At 38.0% G+C, this 23,118-nt stretch overlaps 1 protein-coding gene across 12 annotated transcripts in view; it reads right to left on the bottom strand.

Annotated features, from left to right (window-relative positions):
- MTERF1 (mitochondrial transcription termination factor 1) overlaps positions 1–23,118 on the bottom strand; it is a 495,795-nt gene that overhangs the window by 395,708 nt on the left and 76,969 nt on the right. For all 12 annotated transcript variants that reach the window (XR_012508240.1, XR_012508235.1, XR_012508230.1 and 9 more), the window contains one exon: positions 7,099–7,211. The gene's annotated coding sequence lies outside the window, so the exon portion shown is untranslated. The remainder of the gene's footprint in view (positions 1–7,098; positions 7,212–23,118) is intronic.

Below are 23,118 nucleotides of genomic sequence, written 5' to 3'. Positions count from 1 at the left end.
ACTGTGAACTTGTTATGTGTCATGAGTTTGTTACCTACTCCATCCTGTCACTTCCCCCAACTCTTTCTTCTTGCTCCTATGAACTCTCCATCATCTCATCTTCCTTAAACTTGCCGTGTGCAGCCTCCTTCCAGGGGCATACTCCATCAAGGTTTCTTCTGCAGCCATGTTTGAATACTCATTTTTCTTTAAATAGTTTACATAGTATTCAATAAATAACAGTTTTATTCCACAATAAAATGAACTTTAAATTTCTTTCTCTTTTCTCAAGGAAGAGTCTAAAAACTAGATGTTTTTGAGCCTCACAAATATATAATGCTATTTATTTCTGTCCCACAAAACTGTATTTTGGCACTATCCCCTGGACATGCCCTGCAAAGCCACATTTGCTGGATAACCCCTGCATGACAGATACTGAGAGGGTGTGCTCTTCCCTGACCAAGGCACTGGATTATCCTGCCTAATTGGCTACCACGTGTGGACCTCATTAGAAGAACTTGCAAGTGCTATCCATGGTAAAGAATGTATTTCTGATAATACTTGAGTTAGGTTTGGACCAAGGCCAAGAGTCTCTCTGGCAGACTAAAGCCACTTTACCAACACTTTACTTTGAGCAAGAAGATTCATGATAAGGAAATATAAACAAGACATCTAGGATCAAAAGGTCACACTACCCCACTTCCTCATCCAACTCTTCCATCTCTTTTCAAGCATGAGGAAACATTCCCAGGCAATTAGTCATGACCTCTTGTCTACCTCAGTCTTTCTCCTGCTAGTTTGTACTAAGAAAGTTTGCTTCAAGGGCTTTAGAAATTCAGGCTCAATTTTTGAAAGATTTTTTTAAAAGATGTGAATACCAGCACCACTTCATTTGGTTTAACATGACAATTCCTCCCCTAACATAGAACATTGTCCTTTTTAAAGAAATTTTTATTATTTACAAAATACTTTGTTAATGAAAGCTTGCATAACATAAATAACAACAATGCTTGACTTAAAATAGTTTCTGGGAAAAGGAGTAAAAATATAGTTTTCTGTGTATGGTTTTGTTTTGTTGCTTAATATGCTCAAGATTTGTGATTTGCCAAAGCCAATGAGAGACAAAGGTGCCAATTTTTGAGCCTGGTTTGGAATTCTACTTTAGCCAGTACTATGTGAGGAGCCATGATCCATATGAATAATAGACTCATAAAGAAGTAAAGCTGGATATTACATTAGAAGATAACTGGAAAACTCTCTTACTTTAGGGATGGAGAAACCCAGGCCCACAGACACTAAGCATCCTTAGAAGCAATCCTGCAAGGGGCTTAGCACTGGTGCCAGAGGCTGCTCCTTTGCATGCTCACTAGATTTATGACCTTGAGCAAAATACAAAACTTCTTTAAGCCTCAGTTTGCTCATCAGAAAGATGGGCCTAAAAATCATGCAAACTTAATATGGGTCATGAGGAATGAACAAGTTCATAAACATAAAGCACTTAGTTTGGTACAGAGGAGGAACTGAATAAATAAGATACACTAATTTACTGTAAGAGGCAGGGTTGAAGGAACTAAACATTAGTCTAACCAAACTAATTTTTTTCCTGGTTATCTTCCCCTGTTAGGGAACATTTTTCAGAATATACTGTCCAGAAGAATTTCTAATATAATATAAAAATCTGATGTAAACTCGAACTTCACTCTACATCAGAGAGATAGTAAGCCTAGGGGTTAAAAGCATGGACTCTGGAGCTAAACAGCCTGTGTTCAAATTCCATCTCTCCTACTTTTCTAGCTGTGAAATTTTAAGCAATTTACTTAACTTTTCTGGGCCTCATTTTCCTCCTCCATAAAAGGGGATAATAATTGTATCTATCTCACAGGGTTGCTGTGAAACTTAATTGAGTTAATATTTGGAAAGCACTTAGCACAGTAGCTGTGCAAGTATTACAAAGTACTAAGTATTATTATTCTTATATTACAGGACCGTCTTGCAAACCATCCAAGATACTTTTATGCTGGAAGCACCAAAGAAACTTGCAAAAATAATTTTATTTCTAACACTATCCAGAATCCTGGACTCTGATAATGGGATGATACTGAGGCACCAGCATATAAATCTGTTGCTCCAATTCTACTATTAAGAATAATCCAAAGAGTAATTAATTGGAATTTTTTAAATGCCTGATTCCGAAAAGCACTGGGTGACTAAAAGATAACAGTGTGGAAATAGAATTTGACTCTCCCCTACCTTTGGAGTTAGTGCTTGTCAACTTCTCCTCGCCCTGAGGCAACCCCTGATAGACTGCTGGTAATGCAGCAGGGAGGACTTCCTATTTAGTAGAATTTTAATCGCCTTTTTGGGTTATGTTATTGTGAAACCACAGCATTTTTAGGAAGTGATGCAGTACTCCAATCACTTTATAGATGAGGAAACCAAGATCAAGAAAGGTAAAGTGACAGCCAACATGCAGCTGGTGAATAATGAAGACCATAGAGAATAATATTTTAAGAACATTAGATTTCCTTCTCGAGTCATCAGAGAGAGCTCTAACTTCACACTATAAATCTGATTAACTGGATCCATATTTTATAAATAAGGAACTTGAATAGTAGCAGTATTTCACCCAGCTGAACTTCAGATTACTTCAGATGAAAGTAATGTATCTTTTTGGATAGCAGACTCTTGCTTAAAAATTTATGTACTTTAAAATTCCTGTTACAGAGAACATAAACAGTACATTGAGTTTGATCAGTCAGTGAAAAATTAATCTCAGGGGGTAAATGTTTCATCTTCCAGGGCATCAGAGAACTAAATGATAAGCAATTTACTAAATTCCATCCTGGTCCTGAAATTGTCTGTTTATGTGATATAAATAAGTAGTTTATTCATAGAGGATGGTCACTCCTTGTCACTCCTTGCAGGACCACCTCTCCTGAATATAATCATCACAATATATCTCCATATGCATTCACTATGATTCAGATATGCAAACCGACTTTTTTAAATCTACCATTTTTCAGTCTATATTGTACTAATTAAATTATATCTTACTCTGACAAAGATTATGGATTTCATCAGTTCTGGGGAATAATCATTTTAAATGTCTAATTCTTTGAGTATAGACCTATACACACAGTTTGTTTCAATTGTGTAATTGTGCCCAATTTTCAGTAATTTAAGCTTCACATTTTTACTTTTCAAAATCTGGAAAAGCAACATACATTTCCGCCTATTTCTATAACAATTTTTTAAGTTAAATATGCTTGAAGGGCATTGTCTATATACCAAGTGAACATTTTTTGACAGGTGGTTAACAAAGACCATCTCTGCTTGAAGGGAGGCAGTTTAGGTTACTGAAAGTAGACAGACCTGGTTACAAATTCTAGTTTTCCACAACCTAGTTTTACCAGTTGTGTGGCTTTAGGCAAGTGGCAATCCCAAACCTGTTTTCTCATTTATAATAAGGGAATAATAATCTTTATGTTGAAGGATTCAGTGAAATCATTGTCCAATGCCTAGCATGTAGTAAGTACTAAGTAATGCTAGTTTTCCTCTTTCTTTCTTCCTTAGAAAAATAAACAGAATCATCATGAACACCACTGGTTGTATTCCAGAAAATCTATAGTAAAAATTCTGCAGAGAATATTTCACCTTTGAAATGAACAACAGAAAGAAGCATTTGCATGCCTCGTCGTCCAGATATGTGGCTTGGTTTTGCCTACTGCACATACTAGGAACCTAGCATGCTGGAGAAAGAGGCATCAATAAGTGAATGTAAACTCTACTTGAGCCTAAATTATAATTAACACAATGGCGAATGGCATTTGGATGAATTCTTTCAATCAAGTAGAATTATATTTGGGGCACAGTCTCAGTCCTCTCTAGTCTCTGGGCATTTCTTGCATACACAAAGTACCCTTTGAAGTCAAGGAGAGTGTCTTACCTAGATGAGAAATCTAGAAAGTAAAGAAATATGAGGGAAAAAACTAGGCCTATATTGTGTTTTTCAGGGATAAGTATTTAATGCAGAAGTTGTTTCTTACAGACCTGAGAACTGATTTTTTTAGAGTCATCCAAAAGAGCAAAATTCAAAGATCTCATGTAAACCTACGCAATGTGGCCTTTCCTTATGGAAACATATTAAAATGTTTCAGAATTGCTTTTGTCCGTAACTTATACAATGCATCTTCTCTAGGAAAAAAAAAAAAAAACCCTACTCTCTGTATATTGAGTAGTCCAAACAATAACATCTCACTTTTATTCCAAGAAAATAGGAATAGACAAATCCAGGATAATAATTAACCAAAATAAAAGCTTCCCACCACTGTACCCACTCCTGCCCTAGTCCAGAGCACAGGACCAAGAGGAAAGATAACAAAGCTTAACCTGGATTTAAAAGTGTACAGCAACATTTAAGGCTTTTTCTCTTCCAGCCCAGAAAGCAGCTGGCAGAAAAGGGAACTCAAGCCCAATATACATAGTCGAGCACAAAGTACTTCTTGAAGGTCTTTAGAATACAGAACATTCTTCAAGGTCCCCTGGGGGTCCCTATGAAAGAATGATGAGACATAAAGCTTACCTTCAGAACACTGCCAGTTCTCCCCATTGGGCTGTATCCCCTCAACACCTCAGCTCTAAGTAGAGCATGAGCAGCTTACTGCAAACCTGCCTGGAAAACCTATAGATTTCCAACCAAATCCAGACTGGGCTGTGCCACAACTATAAGGCAATATATTAGGTTACACCTGTTGAACTATGCTACCCTCTTATAAATAGCCGTGTTACCCAACTTAGGTCCAGGAGACGACTGAGTTTATAACGAAGTGCAATGAGTGGGAAGAAAATAAAGGCCACGATCCAAAATGGGTATTAGGACAGGGGGGCTGAGGTGGCTAGAAGGTCCATATAAATCAGCAGAATGATGGAGTGGTAATGGATGAGAAAGAAAAAGCAAGAGTTAAAGGATACTGTCACAGTGATTCTGCTTGAGGAAAGGAATCTCCCTTTAAATAAGAGTTTGCAAATATTGCACTACTTTCAAGCCTAAAAAGAAAGAAAATCATCACAATAGCAATCATTTTATTATTCACTACCATGTGTCAGGTGCTGTTCCAAAATGCATTGCATATACAGTAGTTCCTTGTGTCCGTGGGGGATTGTTTCCACGACCTCTGCAGATACTGAAATCCGTGGAGGCTCAAGTCCCTTGTAAACAATGGTGTGGAACAGTTGGCCCTCCATATCAGTGGATGAGGAACCCATGAACAGGAGGGCAAGATGTATCAACTTCCTTAATCACCACAATAACCCTGTCTTTATTATTTATTATCATCATGCCCCTTTTTCAGAGGAGGAAAGTGAGGCACAGAGAGGTGAAAATCATACAGTGAGTAAATGGAGAGCCAGAATGAAAACTCAGATAGCCGCGCTCAGAGCCCACTTGCTTCACCACTCCACATGCTGCCTTTCAGTAGAGAAAGCTGGGGCCTATAATTCTTGGCTTAGCCCATATATTAATAGCTCATGCTTGTGTCTGGGTCTCTTGGTTACCACCAGGAAGCAAGGACCCCAGAGTAGCATGGTGGTCCTCTCTAACCTCTCAGCTTCTAAACGCCACCCCAACACCACACACAGTAGGAAACAAGCTCTCTTTCAGGCCAGGGTGACTATAAGGTAAGGTTTATGAAAGGGTCCTATTTGGTCCTTTCTGTTTGACTCCCTATTAAGTCCCCATAAAGCTTCCTGGTGAAAGAAAAGCTTCCTTAATAAGAAATTCCCCATGAGGGCAAACCTGTCATTCTCTCAGGCCAGACTGTCATGGAAACTTTTATAAAGAGGAGCCCAACACTCGAGTCTTCAGGCTGCAAAAGAATCCATGCAGTTGTTCTCTTGTAAAATTATACAGATTTATTCATTGCAACAAGTGAGGCAATGACACAAGTTCCTTTTACTGATGAACAGAATTGGAACTTAATGAGAGGAACACAGAATTGTATTTGTCAAATCTCGTGCCACTCAGCCAGCACTCACACTGCAGTTCTTAAACAACCCAAACAATGCATTTTAAAAACAATAATCACTGGACCAGAATTATAAAATAACTGTGAGTTGAAAAAAATGCATTTCTCTTTAAAATAATGCTCAGAAGACATCTCAGCATAAATAATGACAAGGTCTTCCCTTCTAAAGCAGGAGTCAGCAAACTACAGCTCTTGGGCCAAATTTGGCTTCTTGCCTGTTTTGATACAACCCAAAGCTAAAAATGGTTTTCGCATTTATAAATTGTTGAAAAAAAAAAACAAAGGAAGAACATGTTCAAATCATACGAAATATAATATATAATACCTAAACTTGTATTGGAACATAGCACACTCATTCATTTACCTACCGTCTGTGGCTGTTTTCACACTACAAAGGTGAAAAGCCTAAAATATTTACTATCCGGCTTTTTACAGAAGAAGTTTGCTGACCCCTCTCTAAAGTGATAAATGATAAATACATTGCCCTGACAAATTTCTCATGGTCTAATTATTAAAATTGTAGTTTTTAATCGTTAGAAAACAGTGAAACATTTGGTGACCTATCCCAGTAATTAATTTCTAAAACCCTATTCTAAATAGACATTGCTGCCTATTATTCACCCTAATGATAAGTTGTGATCCCTTGATTGTTTCAAGGGGTGTGTTTTCTTTTACAGTAAAATGCTGTCTGACTGATACAAACCAGGGCCTTTCTTTAAATGCCTGAGTAAAGTGAAGCAGAAAACATCCCATGCACATGTACATTCACTTGGCAGGAACATTTTGCTGCTAAGCTTGAAACCAAAACAATTAAAGCCGGTAAAGACAGAGCACATGGGCTTCTGTTCCTGCTGCTTGCTTATTCCAAAATCCTCAAATTCACAGAAATTTTTAATGCAGATTTTCATTAAGCATTTCAAAAGGAAAACCGGGTACCAGGCTTCTTTTGAAACCGCATGGTTTGTTAGTAGTGTTATTTACGACTACCCTTTGACGGTAGCTAAGTATTGTATTGATATTTCTCTTAAAAGGAATGCTCTGTCATAGGATTTGACTGTCTTGTCGTCTTCTTACATATATATTTGTAATGTCCTACCGTCTGTTGATCCAATATGGCTCTCATCCGCGCTGCTCCCCAAACACGTGCCTCTAGAATTCTTCCAAATCTGGCATCATCATTGACTTCAAAAGTTGCTCCCTAAGCAAAGGCTTTGGAGAAAGACACAAAACAGACTCACCAATTATTATAATTCAGACATCTCTTAGGACTTTATAAATGTGCTGTAATAAATTAAATATGTTATCTCCTGAGTTACATAAAACTTTTATTTCTATTCAAATGCTAAACTAAGCAGCAACTTCTTTATGGGAGGTACTGGCATAGAAGAAGTCCCCAGCTGAGGGCCTGGGAGTCTGTGATCCAGTCCCAGGTCCTCTCTGTACCCACTCCAGAAACTGGGACATTGGAGAAAATGTTCTACTCTTATATGTCAATTTCACATTGTTCAAGTATGTTTTAAAGTTTTGCAGAATTCTCTGGAGACATCTGTTTATGATCTTAATTGGAAAATTATTCATGACTCATACATCCCAAAGACTCCTTTAAACAAGTTGGGGAAACTGTGAAAGCTCAGTCAACATCTCTAAAAGCTGTTCTAAAACACTTTACAATCAAATGCAATATCTTTTCCAAACAAAATGAAAAATTTTGTCTCTGAATCACATTCAACCGCTTCAAAACATATTATTTACTTTAATCCAGAAATATGTTAGTTAATTTTTACAAGTAGTTTTCAAAAGAAATAGACCAGTAAGAAAATCTACTTAGCCAACAAAAACTTTCATTGGTTCTACTGAATAACTCATGCTCCTGTTTGTCTTTGCTAGTTGTTACTAAATCTATCTGAGTCAAGGAAGAGAAATCTCTCTACCACAAAACCAGATTTTTTGTTAAAAATTAAGCCAAAGGGGATTAAAAAAAAGCGGGGGCAGGGGGCAGCACATATTTAATTAGGTCTAGGCTTGTTGCCTGATTTTCATTAGGCCCTGCCTGATTCTTGTTTGGCCCACTCTAAGTACTTTTAGGCCACTGGGCACGAAGGCCAGTGCTTATTTTCATGGCTGTTTCAATTCATCACGAAAATCCTTTGAAAGATGAAAGAAACTCCACATTTTTTCACCTGTTGTTCTTTCTTGTGTGCCTGTCACTTCACTAGCCAAACTTGCTTCAAGCCAAACCAAATGCTTTCCAAACCTCTGCAGCACGCCTTTGAAGATCTAAAGTTAAGTATTTTCTTATGCTGACCAGTATAGCTTCCAAATAAGGAATAAAAAAATAATGTTCTTAAGTTATTTTTTTAAATACCAGAAATGCAAAAACACATTCCAGTATGTGCAAAAAAGCAAAATTCCTCTTCCCCAAGTCTGGAAGTCTTATGCCAAATACACCTGATGTTCATTACCACACCCACAACACATTGCTTATGTATGACAAAGTTCCTGCAAAGCCCATATGCTGTTTTTATTATTACCACTTCACAAGTTTTCCCAGGCTCACTAGAAAAAGTATTTTATAAGACCAGCCCACTGATTGGGCTCATCTTACTACACTGATGAAATTCGGTTTACTTGATGAAATTCTATTTACTTGATTAGTAATAAACATTTCTTATTTCCAGCAGCACAGCAATTAGGACCCTGATCTGTCACCACTAGCTTCAAGTTTTGGCTTTCATCAAAAGAAAAGGAATTTACCAAGAAGGAAAAACAGTTCTACCTTCAAGCTAAAAATAGTTCTGTCTTCTAAACAATATGCACTTTCACACAGCTCCCGCAAACCTTCCAGGAGCCTACAGAGGAGATACTAGAATTACACAATAGCCCCTGGTTTTAGGTATTGGTTTAGCTGAAGGAGATGCAACAAGCAAAACCTCATAGTGAAAGCAGAAAAGACAACTTAGTTGATATAAGAGGAAATAAGCCCTCACTAACTAATCTGTTGATTCTCTTTGAGAGAGTCAAAAATAGATAAGACAAAACAACTGCACACAGAGAATATATTTAAACTCCCAGAAACTTTGACAAGAATCTACACCAAAGGCTTTATTTAAAAAGTTAAGTTACGAAGTTTACATTAAATGTGCATTTTTACACTTTGAACTCATCTACAAAACAGAAACAGACTCGCAAACTTAGTAAATAATCTTACGGTTACCAGGGAAAGGGGGTGGGAGGGAATAAATCTGGGAGTTTGATTTTTACAAATGTTAGCCACTATGTATAACAATAGATTTTTTTTAAAGTTTCTTTTGTATAGCACAGGGAACTATGTTCAATATCTTGTAATAACCTTTAATGGAAAAAAATGAAAATGAATATATGTATGTATATGCAAGACTGGGACATTATGCTGTCTACCGGAAATTGATACATTGTAATTTACTGTACTTCAATAAAAAAATTTTTTTAAATAATAAATGTGTATTCTTAGAAAAGCAACTAAAAAACAAAGAACAAAGTAGAGGTAATTCCCTAGCTGGATCTTATTTAACATAGTCACAAATTAACTAAGACATGATAATAATGGTAACAGTCATCATCATCATCATCAAATACTTGTCATTTCCCAGGCACTATACCAAGCACTTCATATATATTAACTTCTTCAGGACTCTCAAGAGCACCAATTTTACAGAATAACCAAGGCTCAGAGATGTTAGATAACTTGGCCAAAGGCACACTGCTAGCAAGTGATGGTAAACTAAGAGTAATTAATTAAAGCACTCTTCAGCAGTAACTTGATTTCTCTTAAGTTTTCATAGTGACCAACTCATTTCATTATCTATAAATGTTTTCTTATCACATGTACTTATTTCTTAAAGCACAACAAATAAGAAAGAATCCATGGCTTCCTCATCCCAGGAATTTATCATGGATCAGTTCTCCAGTCCTGCTCAATCTGGTATTTATCAAATGTGAGTAAAGGTTAATTCAATCAATGAAAATTATTGAGCACTCACTAGGGACCAGGCAGTATATGACTGTCCAAACCTTGATTGTGGAAACAAATGAAAGAATTTATCCCCAGCAATCAGAATGTTTCATCTGCAGCTAGAGTTTGCTCAGTTCTCATAGGTCTATGGGAATAAATAAGGTTCCATTAATGGGCTAACCCAGATTTCATGGCTTTCCCACTCAACTCATCAGGACACATTATCCAAGTAACTCTGGTAAATCCCCGGGGTATCTCACCTGTGCTAAGGAACAAGCTTTGTCAGATACCCTGTGGTTTCTGATTCCTCCTGCCCTTTCCCAGTGATCTCCGTGGACACTGTCGGAACCAGAAGAGAAGTTCAAGCTTACTCTCGCTCACTCTCTCTCTCTCTCTCTCTCTCTCTCGCGCGCGCTCTCTCTCTCTCTCTCTCTGTGTCTCGACTGCATTAAACTCTGTGAGAGGGGGCCCTAAGTTATCTTGCTTGTACCTCTAGTGTACAACAGTTTCAGCAAAAAACTCTTCGTTTTCATTTATGGCTTGCACCTCAACTCTCTGAAGGGGTGAGACATAATCTAAAGGGAGGTCAGGAGACAAATATGAGTCATAGGCACCACACCATTCTCAGAATGGCCTCTCTCCTCTGATGACTAAAGCTCATTATTGGATCAAGTGGTCACCCCTGGCTTCCCCATCCTTTATAAAAATTACCTCCCAGGATGATCTTCAGTCTTCTGAAAGGTCCTGTCCACCAGTAATTTTAACATGCCCAGAACCTGGCTGAAACTCAACAATGGATAGGCTTATGGCCATGTTCTAACACCCACCCCACTCCCCAGATACACACACCACTAACTAGGAAATAAGTACCATGGGGTGGGAAGTAAGGGTGCTACAGTTCCTGCTTTCTGATATGGCTTATTGGGAGATGTGGGGGGCAGATAGGACAGAGTGTAATTTCAGGTACACTCCTAGTAGACCACTAGGACACAATGATTAGGGTCAATCCAAGAACAGCTGCTGTAGAATTGCAAGCATAAATTAAGTTCTGGCAAGATGGCTCTAAAATGGGAATTTGGAGGATAAGCAGGAATTAGCCACAAAAAGCCAAAGCATTAAAGATCTGTTTTTATAGTATCTAACAGAGTGAGTTATAACTTTAGAGAACATAATTGGACAATTGGACAATTTCCTCAAATCTGAAGACTAGTCTTTTGCAACCGATGGTTGGTGCCCTGCCAATATCCCCTGACAACTTCCTGTAGCTTTGGTTACCTGTATTATTGGTGGACAATTCCTTTCACAAGGCAATGGATTCCTACTTCAAGTACCTATCTCTTTGTCCTAGGATTTCCTCTGCCTACAGGATCTGCCCACTCCCAGGGCAAGCCACAGAGGTGGGGAGTTCATTCCTCTAGGAACAACCCTGCACCCACGAGCAGCAGAGGATGACTGATAAATGCCTCAGCTTCCTTGTCCCTTGCTGTGACTGCACAGTCTCTTAGAGGGTCCCTGGCAGGATTTAGTCCCAGGTGCCCATGGGGTAACCCCTCCTGAGAGCCCTCTCTACTGAGTCCTCCTGTCTCATATACCTACTCTTCTCAGTGCTTCCTGGGACCATGGCAAAAATAAACTACCTGCCCCCAGATCCTTGTCTCAGGATCTGATTTAGAGAAAATCCAAACTAAGATATCTTCTTTCAGATAAGAACATCCTCAAATACAAATTAACCCATTATATTATATTCATGTGCAAGAAAGCAACAAGTTTTAAGGGGAAAAAAGGCTAATTTCAGAGGCTTAAGGACCCTGCCTTTACCCAGCTTCATCACTGGGTAAATGACTTGAGTGCAAGGCTAAAGGAGAGAGAAAAGCTTCTGGGCAGGATCCCCTTTGACAGGACCAAGCTTGAGTTTGTCAGGAAGGGTAAAGGGAAAGAAGGAGGAATCTCCCTTTGCTTCTCAATTTCGTCTTCTTATTCAGGAGGTCATGATCTAGAATCCTCCAACTGAGGCAGGAAGAAGAGGGAACAGGAAAATCTGTCCCTGAGAGGTTCCTGGTCACTCTAGACAATGTACAGGACCTGCATTAGTCTTGTCAGGTTACTATAACAAAATACTACAGACTGAGTGTCTTAAACAACAGAAATTTATTTCTTCACAGCTCTAGAAGCTAAAAGTTCAAGAATAAGGTGCCATCAGGTTTGGTTTCTGAAGCCTCTCTCCTTGGCTTACAGATGGCCACCTTCTTGTTGTGTCCCCACATCTTTCTTCTATATGTGTGGTACCCCTTTGTGTGTCTAAATTTCTTCTTATAAAAACACCAGTCAGACTGGATTAGGGCCCACACTATTGGTCTCATTTTAAATTAAATCACCTCTTTAAAGCTCTTATTTCCAAATACAGTCAAATCTGAGGTACTGAGGATTTAGGACTTCAACTTATGAATTTGTGGGTGGCAGGGCACAATTCAGCCCAAAATAGGGCCCCAGAGCTTGGGTTACACTTTTCTTAGATTAGGGCTTATAGAAAGTCATTGCACAGGAAAAACTTTCCAAATCTTCTAAATTGTGTATTAAACACTCCTGTTTTACCAGATGGCAGATGTATTTCAATTAAATCTCTAAAGAATCAAACACGTATTAAGTACCTAGAGTATAGCCTTGATTGTGTTAGATGCTACCAGGCCCATGAAAGTCATTGATGAGACAATTCCTCCAGTCAGGTGAGAAGACAGGTCATCTGTGCAGAACAATATTAGACAATAAGAAATAGACAAGGCTCTATAAAGACTAATGCTAAATTGCATGGTACAGATCTTATGAAGAAGCTCAGGAAGTCAGGCAAAAACTCATGGAGGGAGTGAGCCTTTGGAGAATCAGAACAATTCAGAGTAATAGTAGGAAGGAAGGATAATAACCCCTACATTTGAGAAACATTGAGGAGGCCAGCCTGACTAGCCCAGAAGATTTATGTGGGCAGATGAAGGTTAGTTAAGTAGAGTGGGGCCTGAGTCTAGGGGGCCCTAAATGTCAGGTAAAAGAGTGAGTGAAATTAAAAAACAAACAAACAAACAAACAAAAAAAACAGGTCAACTTGAGAATGGGCGAGTGTGAAAAAAAAAAAAGAAGACGAAAAAGAAGTCTGTAAAATACAAAATTTCACAATGCCAAGTATTGCCTGGGAAATGAATCTTGGACTGATCACATATCATTCCACAAAAGCCATCATTCAATGCTACCACAAACAAAAGACACAAAATTATGGGCATCTCTGAGAAGAGTATTACAAACAAATCAAAACATTACTAAAACAAAACTTTTAATTTTAAATCAAACTATAGCAATTTTGAATCCACTGAGTAGAGTAACCACACCTTCAAAAATCATTATTATGCAATATTGCATGTCTGTGGGACAATCATCACCCAGTTGGGAATCTGGAGGAATGGAAATAAAGGGAAATGTGTTACAAGAAGTCAAAGATTAATCATTTGCAATCCTTGGCTTCAAAGAATTCAAGGACTGTGGATAAAAATAATAATAATAAATAATTAAAATAATCAAAATGCATTAAGTGATGTCACTGAGTGCCATTTCCATGAAGGAGGAAGAATTTCAGTAAATATTTGCTGAATAAATGAGTGAACTCTGCCAATGGAAGGTATATTAGTGGTGAATCTTTAAAGATGAGCAGGTCTTCACCAGAAGAAGGGATGAGGGTCATTCGAAGCAGAAGTAGTAACATATAACTAGACAAGACAGAGTATCTGAACAATTTAGAAATCACTAGTTCTCAAACTGCACATTGGAATTATCTAGGAATTTTTTTTAAGTGATGCCTGGGTCACACCCCCCAGAAACCTTGACTGAATTGGTACAGGGCAAGGCCTAGGTACTTGAATTTTTTAAACTTGCCTAGGTGACTTTAATATGCAGCAAACTTTAAGAACCACTATTGGACCAGCCTGCCACCTTCCTTAACTATGCCTTGTTGCTTTTTCCCCCAACAATACTCACTAAATCTTCCAGTAAGTCACAAAGATAGAGCATGACAAGTTTCAACAAATTCACTGGAGGTCTTTTTGTCCTGTGTGTTGTCTATTCTCCCCTAAGTGAGTGTCATGGTGACAGGTAGTCGTAGAAATTGAACAAAAGAGATGATTGGGTGTTCTCAGTCCAGCCCCACAACCTGCCATGGGCCCAAGCTCTGCCATGGGACCTCACAGTAGAATAAAGACACAGCTTCCACCTTCCTTCTCTCACTTCCAGTTCATGCCCTCTGCTCCTGTATTTCTGAGACTTGTAACAAGGTATTATAAATTGTGTGGAGGGAGAGCCTCCCCATTTGCCGTGGAGTTTACAAAATGATTCCCCTGGGGACCACAGTAGCAAAGTTAATGTGACAGACAATTTTAGAACAGGAAGAACTAGGTTGTTTGTGAGCAGTACAGTAATTATTAGCATGGAAATAGGAATTCTGGCATCAACATCACTTCTCCTTTGTGCCTTTATGAACAGGTTAAAGAGGGAGGACACTTTATGCCTGCCTGGTGGGATCTATTTTGGCAGGAAACAGAAAAAAGATTTCTTTCTAAGGGAGACTTAAACGAGTTCCTTTCTGTTTATAACACTTAGAATTCACTCCTTTTATAGGACATAGTATTTTTGTGTTCTGTGTCACTATGACATTCCAACAAAGGACAAAGGGGAAGAAGTATTATTCTATGTGATGTTCAAAAACCTAACCTTTATCAGCTGCTTCTGAAGGTCATTCCTCCCATGAGAGGAAGTTAGCTGTGCAAGGCCAAGAGCCCCGGCACAGTGTACAAGGATGCAGCAAAATCAGGGGCTGAGACTGCTTTTCAGCATGCTACTGTAATTTCTTTCTTTCATTCATTCATTCCATTGCTGGTACCTATTCTGTAACTTGCATTTTGCTAGGATGTTATAGAGTAGTATTTCCAGATTTGTCTGATGATAAAATCTCCTTGAATTCTTGTTTGAAAGACAGGTTTCCAGGTCCCACTACAGTCTCTCTGAATCAGAATGTTCAGGAGGAAGGTCATGGGCCCCTGTGTTTTTAATAAGCACCTATGTGACTCATATGAAGAGTTTGGAAAGTTGATTCCTGCCTTTGGTGAACTCTTAGGCCTTGTTGTTCTGTGAATCTAGTTCTTGCAGGTCCTTTCTAGTTGTAATTCTAGATGAAATGTTTTCTCTATCAACAATTCCTAGATCTCCATGTTCCATGAAGAGCCAAGCCCACCCACAATTCCTTAAAAAGTCAGTAAACACTACATAGTTAGCCATGGAAGTCACCATCTTTCTTTCTTACACTATTTCCTTTTTCCATAACCAAATGTTTCAGTGCTGACAGACAATCCAACTATCTCATTAAATGAGTATCATTACAGGTTTTTCCAATGTAACCTTGTTTTTAAAATACACATTTCAATAGCAATTACGTGACTGAGGTCAGCTAGAGTCGAATGGAGCAAGATGGAATTCTGAAAGGGTTCCGAAGGTCTTAAAGGATTGAAAACCTCTGTTCTATATGTGAAGTGCCCATAGCTTCAGGGAAACTCTAGTGGAACTCCTGTTTTGCAGACCCACATCCCATCTAGTCATGCTTGGTTCATCTAGTTTCGGCCATGGCAAATTTAGAATGCAAATAATCTGTGTCAGTTGTCTTGGGTGGCAACAAATTATGACTCTACTCAGCAAGTTGCTCTCTCTTAAAGGCTACCTGCTGCCAGGAATGATCAAGTGCTTCATCATGCAGGCAGCAAGGTGACCAAGGGAATGTGCTGGGAGAGATTAGAATGCATCGCCTGTGTCTATTTTCCTCTCATAAACTGTGGTCTCGGCAGCTGCAAGTGTTGTCATTTATGGTCTTTTTTTTTTCCCAAAGGCCGTTTTGTCTTATCTGATGTTGAAAATCTGCCACACAGCTTTGAACACTGAAGCACAGGAACGAGAAATCAGTTGGAAATTCGTTTGTGTCTCTTGCTTATGCTTGACATTTCCACACTGATAAAGTAGAGCTAAATATTGGCTTTTTGGTTAAATTCGGATTAGGGGTAAGGTCCTTAAGCATTGATTGTGAACCATTATCTTTCTTTTCCTTTCGGCAGTGAGTTCTCTTACAAAAACAGGAAGGACAAAGGGGAAAACTGTTGCCTGAAGTGTTGTCATTAATTACCTAAAGGTCTTTTCTGAGCTATGATAAAAAATTATTGACTTTTGAGATACATGGACATTTTTGTTAAAGAAGGTTTTGTGAACATTAGGACATATTAAAAATCAAATTTTTATACTTGTAGGTTATTCACATATGTCTTCAAAATTATCCATCGAGGAAAATGCCACCCTATTATCAATATAAGTGCATATACCAGATAACTGGCTGACTTTAATTATTTACCTGCTAAATGTATATCACTGCCACACTAAAATCAATAAGTGAAGATCTCTGTGCTCAGTTTAGCCAACATAAACCCAGTCTGGTGGATTAAGCTTCCTTTCCCATTCTGCTTGGAATAGAACAGTTAAGAGAATTTCAAACGGATGATTTTGCCCTCTGTGAGTTTCTGCAGTGTCTCCCAAAGGAGACTGTAAATTCCTTGAAAGCAGGATGATCCTTGATTGATTTCTCAAGATGCAACATTCATAGTCCTGTGTAAGTATTTCCTTGTTACTTCACCAACTAAAGAATGAAATCCTACTTGGAATGCTCTCAGAATCAAATGCTCAGCCAAATTAACAGATAACTGGGGGCCATAGAGTAGTAGTCAAGGCACGGTCTCTGTTCCCAAGGAGTTTACAATTTATTTAGAAAGAAGGTAGTACAGAATTATTTACTAAAACAATGATTTTGAAGAAAAAAAATCAGAGTTCAGAGGAAAGAATTTTCACTGTGGGCTAGAATGATAATTGCAGCCTTTATGGGTAAAATAGCCCAAGGCCCTTGAAGAATTTCACTAGAGGAAGGACAAAGGTATTCCAGGCTTTCTGTAAGACAAGACATTCTTATTGCAGTGTTTTGCCCACCCCACCACCAAGATTAAAAAATTTTATGTAAAGAAAATGTTGTTTTAGGACCCAGGTCACTGGCTTGATTGTTGGTTTTTAAAGAGAAAAAAAGCTAGTTATTATTATCTTTGTTACTGCTTTGGTAAGGTGTACATGAAACATATTATATTGCTTATATTTGTCTGGTTTTGACCTACAGAGCTGCAATTTCACATGGTTCAACCACATACATACACATGTGCACAAGCACACAAACATACACATACACATATACATATATATGTGTTCAATATAAAACTTCTCATTTTCATTTGAGCAAAAGTCCCTAACTATGCTAATTTTTAGTTGTATTAACATTTAACAGGCAAGTAATACATTCTCAATAAAGCCATTTCTATCAACACTATTAGTATGTATTACTATAAAGTCTGTTCTCAGTATCTATATAATGACCCTGACTTCCCTAAAAGAATATTTGATGATTCAAGTTGTGAATAATGAAACAAAGAATTTTGATTCATATTCAGATGGGCAGTTGCATTAGCCCCTCAACCCTAGGAATCCATACCAGCAATCTACCAGCAAGCAGGAATGAAAGAAATTGGAGGTCTTGAGCCATCTCTCCACCGAATTTGTCATCCACATGACAAAAGCATAAACACGTATGAGTTTCAGCTAATGAACATAAAATATATAAAATAAAATAAAATAAACCACTGTTGTATATCTGGACCTCAGAGAGAAGGGAAGCACAAGGAAGTCTGGTAATGAGGTAATAATCATAGAAGGAAGGATAGCACAGAAAATTTTACCTGGTCTTCTCTATAACAAAGGGGAGCCCATGTTGAGCTTCACACAGAGTACAATTCCAAATTAGGCAAGTCAAGGAAAAGGACTCCAAAGATTTCTAATTCATGTGGTTCAGCCATCTGGGTAACTACATGCCCTAAAAAAGTCAGTCTATTCCAGAAACCATGTTAATACTACTTCACAATCCACCTTGGGCTCTAAATCTATGTTATATCAGAGTTTCTCAAACTGGGGTAGGTTGACTGGGGAGATCTGCATATCCTCAGTTGGAATATATTCTTGAGAATTTATTAATTTGGGATATTTGGTTCACTAATAATCTAAAGTAAGCATATTCAAATCATCTGGGTGACCACCTTATAACTAAATGCCTCCTCACAGACCCAGTTTGTCTTTATGTTTGCAATCAGACTGGTGCCAAGTAGTCCCACTTTAATTGTCTTCAGCTAATTAACAATATACAGAGGTAGACTTCAGAGGTAAGTGAGGCTTTTGCACTAACTGTAGGCCAGATGACTTCACAGTGTGCTGGAGGAACAAAGGTGTCTCAGTGCTTCAGAAAGAAGAGTGGTGAGAGAATTTAATCATTTCCTGACACTTGGTGGGAAAGGCAGACCAAGCCCAAGAGAAAAGAGCCATAGTCACTAATACTGTGTATCACGTTAAACTACTTATGTTAATTTAAGGTTTTTTTGGTTTCACAGAGGGGAAAGCTGTATGTAATTTGTACATTTGTTTTGATAAGAACTACAAGACATAAGAACTAAAAGCTTAAGAATTTTATGCCTAGTTTTAGCTTGTACATATTTAAGGAGCATTTGAATTTAAAGGATTTAAATCAACAAGGTTTAATACAGGAATTGTTAACAGGTGCATACAATATGAACAGTTTTAACATGAAAAGATGCTCCTCATCACTCATAATATGAGATATGAAAATTAAAACCATAATGAGATACCCTTCACCACCATGTATAAAATTGCAAACTTCTTCACATACACACTCCCTATCACCTGCCTTGCTTATATTTCTCTAGAGCATTTTCACTAACATGCTTGTATTTTATTTATCATGTTTATTGTCTATCATTTCCCCACTACACCCCCAGAACACTTCATGCAGTCTTATTCACTGCAATATCTATAGATAGGCAGCTAAAGATGCCTAGAATGGTATTTGGCATATAATAGACACTGGTTTATTTGCTGAATGAATGAATGAATGAAGATGTATAATCCAGCAATTTCCCTTCTAGGCACATACTGTAGAGAAAGTCTCTCACTTGTATACAGAGAAACATGAGCAAGGCAGTATTGTTCGCCATATTAGGAAATTGGAAAAATCCTAACTGTCCTGACAGTAAAAGAATGAAATACACAGTAGTGTGATCATACAAGGGTATTTAGCAACTAACATGAGTTAAATTGATTTAAATGGATAAAAATCAAAAAAATTGCTGGAAGGAAAAAACAAATTGAAGACAGATACATGTAGTAATATACAAATGCCCAGATAGAAAAGCTCAGCTCAGAGTAAGGATAATCCCAGGGCAGGGAGGAGATGGAAGGAATAGGAAGGCTGAAAGGAGGGCTTTGATTATATTCTAGTTTTTATTACTTTAAAATTTTTTACCTGAAAAAAAATGGAAAATATTAATATTTGTTAAATTTGGGTAATAGCAACATGGGCACATGTATTTTTCTATTGCTTAAAATGTTTCCTAATTTTTAAAAAGCTTTTCCTGGGATTAAATTCTCAAAAAAATACTCTCCCATGTATGACTTTATATTGGAGACACTAACATGAACAGTGTCCTCAAGAGCATTGTAACTAAAATTAAAAGTTGATTTCATATGCCTTTTCGTAACAACTTTTTTAAAAAGCTGAGGACATAATGTATTAGTGCGTTTCACGGAAGGGCATTCATTCTTTAGACGCTAAGGTAACATACGCTTTTAGTCATCTACCTAAACCCAAAGATAAAATACCCAAGTGGGTAGGCAGGGAGCCTGTCTTTTAGATAATTGTTCCTAAATATAATTTCCCTTAGACAAGCCATTGATAGATGGAAACCAATTATCCATCAATTAAAGATTATAGCCATAGACATGGACCTGTAGCTATTATTAAGCAAGAGTGGGAAGCTTTTATTACTTTTTATTACTTTTTTATTAAGTATCATTTGCCGCTTTTTAAAAATAAAGTGAAAAAGAAAATTATAAATAAAGAACTGATTCACATAGGTTGCAACTGACATGATTCTATTTTTTCTTTTAGATTTGTCTATTCTTTAAGTCTAAAAGAAATGCTACTCAGAGTCCTAAGTCCAGATTTGGCAGGCCAAGGGTTATGCATGCCAGGGATGCTGTGGTGTACTGGTGGCATTTTTTTTATATCTTTTCTAATGCCTGTAGTGTAGAGATAAATTGCAGGGATTTAGGTTTGGGTTACTCCCAAGAAAAGAATGTAATTGAAGGCCCGCTTATCCATTGACTATTTCCGCTACCACCAGCAAAGTAAGGAAGACAAGTAATATCCAAAAAAAATGAACTTAGGGTAGAAATCAACTAGACCTATAAAGAACTTGTAGTAACAATAATAATCACTTCCATTTGCCTTACCTTTTTTACCCTTCCATGCATGGTCTCATCTAATTCTCACAACAACCCTGTGAGATGAATAATAGTAAAAAATGTAATAATAATGACATGAAGCTTAGAGCAACTTGATGACTTGACCCAAACCACAGAGCCAGTCAACAGCACACTCAGGACTTGGACTCTCGAGTCCTGGATGCAAACCCAGCTGCCTTGCTATGGTTCCAGTAGAGCCACGCACTCTTTGGTAAGAGAACCAAGGTGCAAGACTACTTCCCCTTCTTTTCCAAGGACAAGGCTTTCTGGTCTTCTTTCCATCTGCCACATAATTGGGAGGATCATGTATGGATGGCTCTCTATAGATCTTCCCTACACCAATCCTCACTGACAGAATAATAAAGTTTCCTCAGTATCACAGAATAATAGTTTCCTCAGAATCACACTGTCTTTTAAAGATGGAAACCAATCCAAAGAGGAAGTTTCCACTGGGAAGATTTTTCAGGATTAGTTGATGAACTGAAATTACAATTAATAAAATCAAAAACATGAGCATATCACATCTACAAGTGGATAGGCAATCACATCCTAAGTGATATGTGAAAGAGATGGTCTCCTTTCAGAAATGAGATTCATAGTTTTAATGGGTTCACAAGCAGATTCATAAGCACTGTTTTCTTACAAAAGTTATGCTTTCCTTTTGCATTTGTTTCTCCTACATTTGCAGCTCAGTGTTGTGGGATAAAATTAATTTCTTCAAATGTGGAATTTAGCTTCATGCTTATTTAATAATAAAGAGTAATTTAAAAATCATAGGGCCTTCCAGACCTGAGTTGATCATATTGTCAATCTGTCTAGTCTAAAGCTACTCTCGACAGAAGGAAGGAGCCAGGGGGATGGCTGCCCTTGTTAAAGCACTGTGGTAAGGCCCCAGGGCACACTGCACAATGTAAGCAAGACATTCTTTTCCACAAGTGTCAGGATCACTTGCCTTCAAATACCAGATCAGTGCAGCTAAGGGACTGGGGGAGCCTGAAGCCCAGAAATATATTAAGGAGCTTAACTAATTTTAAACCAGTGTTGACCTCCATTTATCCAGATGCATGAGGCATACTATTTTGTGCTCCACCCTCCAAAATCCACTTTGCTTTCTTTGGTTCACTCAAACTAACAGGCATCCTACTTGACCCAGGCCCAATTTCAACAGTGTCTAATTCTTTCTTGGGTAAACAAACGTGTGTTTTAAATCAGTCAGCATAAATATGACTCCTAACGGTAATATTGTTCTAAAAAGGAATGTCCTGATATTAGCAAAATACATGTTCCCATAAAAATTAAAGCAATTACCCAACTTTATATGGAGTCTTCAGTTATTAAAGAAGAGGAGGAGGAGGAGGAGGAGAAGAGAGAGAGAGAGAGAGAAAGAGAGAGAGAGAGAGAGAGAAAGAAAGAAAGAAAGAAAGAAAGAAAGAAAGAAAGAAAGAAAGAAAGAAAGAAAGAAAAGAAAGAAAGAAAGAAAGAAAGAAAGAAAGAAAGAAAGAAAGAAAGAAAGAAAGAAAGAAAGAAAGAAAAGAAAGAAAGGAAGGAAGGAAGGAAAGAGAGGGAGGGAGGGAGGAAGAAGACTGAATCATTGAAGTAAGATTCAGGTGCCACACTACACACTTAGTGGGAGCTTATCCAGAAGTGTCTGTGCTTGATGAGAAAGACATGACTGGTGGGGTGTGAAAAACAGACACAACAAGAGGGAGAAATCTCTGCTGGAAGAGTAAACTTTTCTGTCCACATCTCATAACCTGAGGCTGATATCAGGGGGATTCAGAAAAGAAACACCATCTTTCTCAGTGATGATTTATATTTTCCAGAGCAGGAGAACCAGTGCGAAGATCAATGAAACAACCTAAGAGACATCTAATTTAGTGCTAACAATGTTGCTTAGTGGTAGCCAGAAGCCTGTTATTTGTCAAATTTAAGAGAGAACATCATGTTAATTAATACACTGTTTTTATCTTGGGCCTGCTGAAAGTCCCTTAGTGTAGCAAGAGGTAGAGTAAAATCAAGGAGTTGGGGGGAAGGGTCCATTCCCACACAGCAAAGAATCACAGTGAGTGTTCAAGGAAGATGATCATGTGTTACTATCCCACAGCTCCATTAAGAAGGGGAAACTGTGACATCACAAATTCACCCACATAGAGGAATTTGCCTAATTCTTACTGGAGTTCACCACTTTTCTCCCTAGGACAAGCAGTAGAATAGACACAGCCTAGATTCAGGGTCTTAGAAAATGTCATAGAAAATGTCACTTAGTACAACCTCCCACTCAAGAAAGCAGCCCATCAGATTCAGTCATTCATTCAACAAATATTTTGAGTACCTATATGTACCAGTCACCATACTAGACTCTATCAATACATTCTGAACGAGAGGCAAGGACCCCAACTCATGAAAATAATAGTTTAATGAGTGAGACAGAGTACAAGTAAGTATATGAACAGTTGCAGACAGTCTATGAAAGAGATCAATAGATGCTGGGATAGAAAACAACAGAGGGCAGAGGAAATCCAACCAACCACAGAAGGGTGGTGGTGAGGCAAGTCCTCTCTGGAAAGGTGACATTTAAGCTGATTCATGAAAAAAAAAAATTCACTATGTAAGGAGCTGAGGAAACACTATTCCAGTTAGAGGAAACAG

The sequence above is a fragment of the Camelus bactrianus genome, chromosome 7, assembly GCF_048773025.1.
Source record: "Camelus bactrianus isolate YW-2024 breed Bactrian camel chromosome 7, ASM4877302v1, whole genome shotgun sequence".
NCBI lineage: Eukaryota > Metazoa > Chordata > Mammalia > Artiodactyla > Camelidae > Camelus > Camelus bactrianus.
The sequence above is the reverse complement of the archived record's forward strand: the minus strand, read 5'-3'. Positions and strand labels throughout refer to the sequence as shown.